The following is a 5,928-nucleotide window of genomic DNA, read 5'->3' as shown; positions in this document are numbered from 1 at the left end:
GCGGTTCAATCCGCCTACGAAACCCCGATTCGGCGAGGGATACCGCCGAACGACGACGAAAAAACCAGCCGTAGTTCAATTCCTTCGAGAAATAAATCAATTGCAGAAGTCGCGAATTTGTGGACCTCGGTCCTCTTGGAAATTGGAGAATAACTTTCACCAAAAACTCAACTAGACTTCAATTCACTTTAAACTGACTAAAACTCAACTAAAACTCAACTCAAACTCAAATCAAACTTGGTAGATACTTCGAATTAAATTCGCGCACTTCTGTCTTCCAGCCGATCTTGTAGCGAAATGATCGATTTGAAGCAGTCGTTGCGCTAAGAAACTGTGCCGCTTTTCAAAAGTCCCACTATTGAATTAGATGACTATTATTAAAAATCGCGCCAACATTTTCTGCATGGCGATTTTCATGCATGGCGACAAATTTGCAGTATGACTGTAATTCGCCAGAAAGTAGATAAGCGCCATTAGCATTATGCTATAAAAGTTCAAATCACGTAAGCTTTTACAAACGCTTCGACATACATGAGCATAAGTAACAGGCATGGACCAATTTTACGAACAAATAAAATATTTCTTTATCGTCAACATTAATACAACATAAACTTAAATTACTTTTATTCTATTTATTTGATTTATTCCATTAAATTTAAATAAAAAAAACGCAAAACGTTACAATATGCTGCATCGTGCAAATGTTCCAAATAAAGTTTGAGTCGGATTTTTATTCAAATCGTCATTGTTGTTGGTGTAGTTCCTTCTTTGATATTTGAATGGCAAGACACAAAAATGATTATGAAATGTTCATAAATTAAGACTAAGTTAAGGTAGAAAATGGGGTATAAAACCCATACTTAATGAGCTAAGTTCGTTAACCCCGGTATCCCGGGGCAAGTGAGAATCCGGGGCAAGTGAGACCTACAGCTATTTTTTTTTTATTTGTTAGTTTTAAGGCAAACATTCTTCATAGAAAACATAGGTATCACACCAACGGATACTTTGAATTCGAAAATTGTTATTATTCTCACCATAAAGGGACCATATATGTTATTGTTGTTAATATGTAATTTTTAATATATACACATAAATACAAACAAAAAAAAAATAATTTTTAATTCACTAAGTGAGATTAACTCACTGTACTACATTCGTCGTTTAATAAAAGGATAACAAATAAAGTAAAACTTTTTCGGTTTCCGGATAATATTTGGAGTGCTTGCAAATTATTTTAAGCGAAAACACGAAATTTATTTTCCTTTTTTTACTTTTTGTTAACTGCTCTCACTTGCCCCAGTGCATTTCAGCATCTGGGGCAAGTGAGACCTATGAGAGTGACCAAACACAATTTCATAGTTTGATCTCGCTTTCTTCAGCCTAAGTCGAAATTTACACAAAAGTAAAGTAAAAATCGGCGCCTTAAGTAATCAATCGTTGAATTATACTCAATTAGGGTAATTTTCCAATTGTTGCACGGCTTAAAACTCGCCTATTGTTCCACACTCCATGTTATTCTTATGAGATGTGCAACAATTGGCGATTTTTTAGCCGTGCAACAATTGGCAAATTACCCTACTTCTATTCTGATGATGTAACTATTGTTTGAAATGGTGAAGGTTTTGGTAGAACATATTTTTTTCGAGATCAGTCCCGTAACGTGGGTAGATCACCTTACAATGGTGCGTTGCGGTGTAAGATCTACCATACCAAATTTAGATCTTGCTACATATTTTCCTGTCTAAAGTAATCCGGCAGTTATGTACATTCTAAGATCTAAGTTTGGTGTACTTCTTCTGTATGTGTTATATTTGAATTTTTACTGCTAATTGACATTTTATTTCAGGAAGATTCAGGTAAATTTCATTTATTAATAAATGCTAACCAAATATAATTAAAACATTTTAGTTTTCAGATAACAAAGGGGTAAGAATGCTCTATCATATAATAAACAATCACACATATAAACAACATATCATGTATATCATATATTGGAAAAGGGAGGGACCATCAGGGCACCCGATTGAAACGAATTGGACAGGAGCCTGGGACTGCCTCCTCCTTGTTGTTAACAATTCGTGGATTGAGGGCGGGCTCTTCGACCCCATCTATTGGGAGTATTCTGTCAATCGAGGGCTTGATTTTGCAGTTGTTCGTGAGAACTTTCTTTTGGAAGGAGATTCTTTTTCCCTGACGCGGGTTTCGCGCAAGTGTCTCTGCTTGCGGGTCCGCACAACCCGTTTTGGCCCTTCATACAGGAGAATGACTGATCACTAACAACAGCACAATCTTGATCAAATCGCTTTTCAGATTATTCCAGTGCTATAGGCAGCTGCCTTGCTACAATAGATGGTAGAACAAAATCATCATCATCATCATCAACATATTTCTTTCGAGATCATCTATTTTTCATATTTTCGTTCAAGCAAATTATATTATTTTTTTCGTTTTTCGTTGCATAATGAGCTTTTCTGAATGTGATGAAACCGGCCATAATGTATGAAAAAATTGGAAAACGTACTATTCGAAGTTCACGATTTAAAAAACTTTATTTCTCTCTCTCTTCTTGGCGTAACGTCCTCATTGGGACAAAGCCTGCCTCTCAGCTTAGTGTTCTATGAGCACTTCCACAGTTATTAACTGAGAGCTTCCTCTGCCAATGACCATTTTGCATGTGTATATCGTGTGGCAGGCACGAAGATACTCTATGCCCAAGGAAGTCAAGGAAATTTCCTTTACGAAAAGATCCTGGACCGACCGGGAATCGAACCCGTCACCCTCAGCATGGTCATGCTGAATACCCGTGCGTTTACCGCCTCGGCTATATGGGCCCTAAAAAACTTTATTTAATGATCGTAAAATTATGTAAGGAAAAACATAACATCTGTAAATCTTGAAAAATCTTTTGGCGAGATTCATCAACTACGTAATATGAAAAGTAAGTTTTGAAATCTTTCGGCATTTAACCTTAGGGCGCTTTTTGTATAAATAAAATCAATTTGTTTTGCACGAGTTGCTAGAGTTGAATCAATTTTTTTTCTCAGTGATTCGTTATTTTATGTGTTACGTAATATATGCACGATACCACATTTTTTCCAACATAAATCGCTTAACATAGGGGCCCATATAGCCGAGGTGGTAAACGCACGGGTATTCAGCATGACCATGCTGAGGGTGACGGGTTCGATTCCCGGTCGGTCCAGGATCTTTTCGTAAAGGAAATTTCCTTGACTTCCTTGGGCATAGAGTATCTTCGTGCCTGCCACACGATATACGCATGCAAAATGGCCATTGGCAGAGGAAGCTCTCAGTTAATAACTGCGGAAGTGCTCATAGAACACTAAGCTGAGAAGCAGGCTTTGTCCCAATGAGGACGTTACGCCAAGAAGAGAGAGAGAGAGAGTTATTCGCATAAGATATTTATGATTTTTTGAGGAAATGTTCCAGGAATTCCTCAGGGGATGACTTTAGGGATTTTTACGGAGATTGCAGTAACGATTCTTTCAGAAATTACTTAACTGTCGATCGCGATGTTGTATTTTGTACAACACTGTCAAAAAATCACTCTTTTCGTACCCAGCGCTGGCGTGATGCTGATGGCGGTGGCCATCCGCGCGACTAACGAAAGGTTAAGGGATTTATCCAGAGCTCCTGTAAAGGTTTTTGCAGAAACTACTTACGGGATTCCTTCGGGAATGCCGTAAGGGTTACGTTCCGAAATTTCTCGGGTAATTTTCCCAGAAATTCCCCCAAACATTTCTTCAAAGATTTTTCCTGAAATTTTTTAGAGATTAGGGTCTAGAAATTAAAGTGGAAATGCAGCGGAAACATAGTCAATTCGGGTAGTGTGAATGTCTCTCTCTCTCTCTCTTCTTGGCGTAACGTCCTCATTGGGACAAAGCCTGCTTCTCAGCTTAGTGTTCTATGAGCACTTCCACAGTTATTAACTGAGAGCTTCCTCTGCCAATGACCATTTTGCATGCGTATATCGTGTGGCAGGCACGAAGATACTCTATGCCCAAGGAAGTCAAGGAAATTTCCTTTACGAAAAGATCCTGGACCGACCGGGAATCGAACCCGTCACCCTCAGCCTGGTCATGCTGAATACCCATGCGTTTACCGCCTCGGCTATATGGGCCCTTGTGAATGTCTATACTTGTCAATCAGTTGGTTCATTATCATTCGTTGACAGCTAAAGTTAGATGTTATGGTTTAATTAAACTGTGGCAACCAGTTCCGATTCCCTCACGCTAATAAAACCGTTCCGAATTTCGTCAACCTCCAGTCACAAATTTTGGAACAAGCTGATTTTTCTTTTACAAATATACACCGTAATTTAAAATCACGGAACCGAGAACTATGTACAGCAATTCATGCGTAACGCCTGCGTTACGGAACAAAAATCACAAAAATGTGGTTTTAGTTCCGGTTATCGTGATTCGGTTCATAGAAACTAGAACTATGTCCACGGTTACGTTCTGGTTATTGAGATGGTTATCACAAAATCAGGAACGTACTTCATGGTCTGTTTTCAGTATGAGACCTGAGCAATTTTCGTTTTCTTCATTTTTGCGACAATCAACAATTTAACACACATAAATTTTGTAAGGTCGAATTTTGCAACAGCATGTTATTTTGAGGGATAAATTACCTTTTTCTATGAATTTACAATGCTTTTTAGCCTGCTCCGTCATAGGGAAGAGTCCATATCTCAACAATAATTCCATCCAATCTTCAATCCCAACAGCAGTTAATCCAAAGAAAGCTCCAACAGACATTTGTTTGCACATCTCTATCTTTTCTTTTAAAATAACAGACACAAGAATTGTTTCATTATGAGCAAAAATACTTAGTTTAAATCACTTCTCAGCACTACCTATATACAGGACGAACCGATTTTGCTTTTTTTTACTCTGATGCTCTGCGCACATCGATTATTTTGACAGCGCGCATGATTTGTGTTCTCGATGTCAGGTACAAAATCACGTTTATCATTGTGCGGGATCTCGCTATCGTGATTTGTGTTCCCAGTTTTTGAAAGCGTTACGAAATGAGCTGTGGAATAGAGCAGCCGTGAATTGTGTTCTAGGATTTGGGATTATGCTTATGACAACGGGATCAATGTATCGCATTAACATGAACAAAATCACGAATTGGAGCATGTTTGAGGTTCTGCTTTACGTGATCTTTTGTTCACGTATATTGGAACGGATTTTTCAGCGTGTAGGTCAACTGTCTTATGTACACCACAATTTCTGTAAGCTAGAAATAATAGTTCTGCTGTTGAAAGCACTGAATGTTAACTTAGCCAAATACTTTTTTCTCTGTGTCATTAACACCCATTCAATTTATTTACCGCAAAAGGTTCACTCAAATATTACGTAACGCAAAATTTTGCAATTTTAGACCATATCCGCTATCCTTTCGTCGCGTAACTATTTTCGTAAAAGAAATTTTAAAATTTAGCATGAAACGTAACACCGCGTTGGACCCTCCCCCTCTCTCATTGGTATTACGTAATATTTGAACGAGCCCGAAGCAGACCCTTCACATCTATATACGACTCTGACGTGCTCAGAACAATTTTTCAAGAATAAAAAAATGATTTTAAAAAATGTCCCGATTTTGTCAGCCCAAAATGCTACCAGGGGCTGACAAAATCGGATCCTTACTGTATAAGGAAACGAGTTTTCGGCGTGTGACTCGCGAGATCGAAATTTCGCGTGAAAATCTCACCCGTGAGAAAATGATTCCGAATCGCGTGCGAGTTTGCTCACGCAAGAGAGGTTCATGAGTGAGACTTGAGTGTGATTTTACCAACACTTGTCACAAGTGGTTGCAGGGGCTTACCAGTGGATTCAGGGGGTTTCAGGATCGTTCCAAGATTTTCAAGTTGTTTCAGGGGCATTCCAGGAAGTTTCTAGGATA

This window comes from Aedes albopictus, chromosome 1, assembly GCF_035046485.1.
Source record: "Aedes albopictus strain Foshan chromosome 1, AalbF5, whole genome shotgun sequence".
In the NCBI taxonomy this organism is placed as follows: Eukaryota; Metazoa; Arthropoda; class Insecta; order Diptera; family Culicidae; genus Aedes; species Aedes albopictus.
This window is presented reverse-complemented; position numbering follows the sequence as displayed.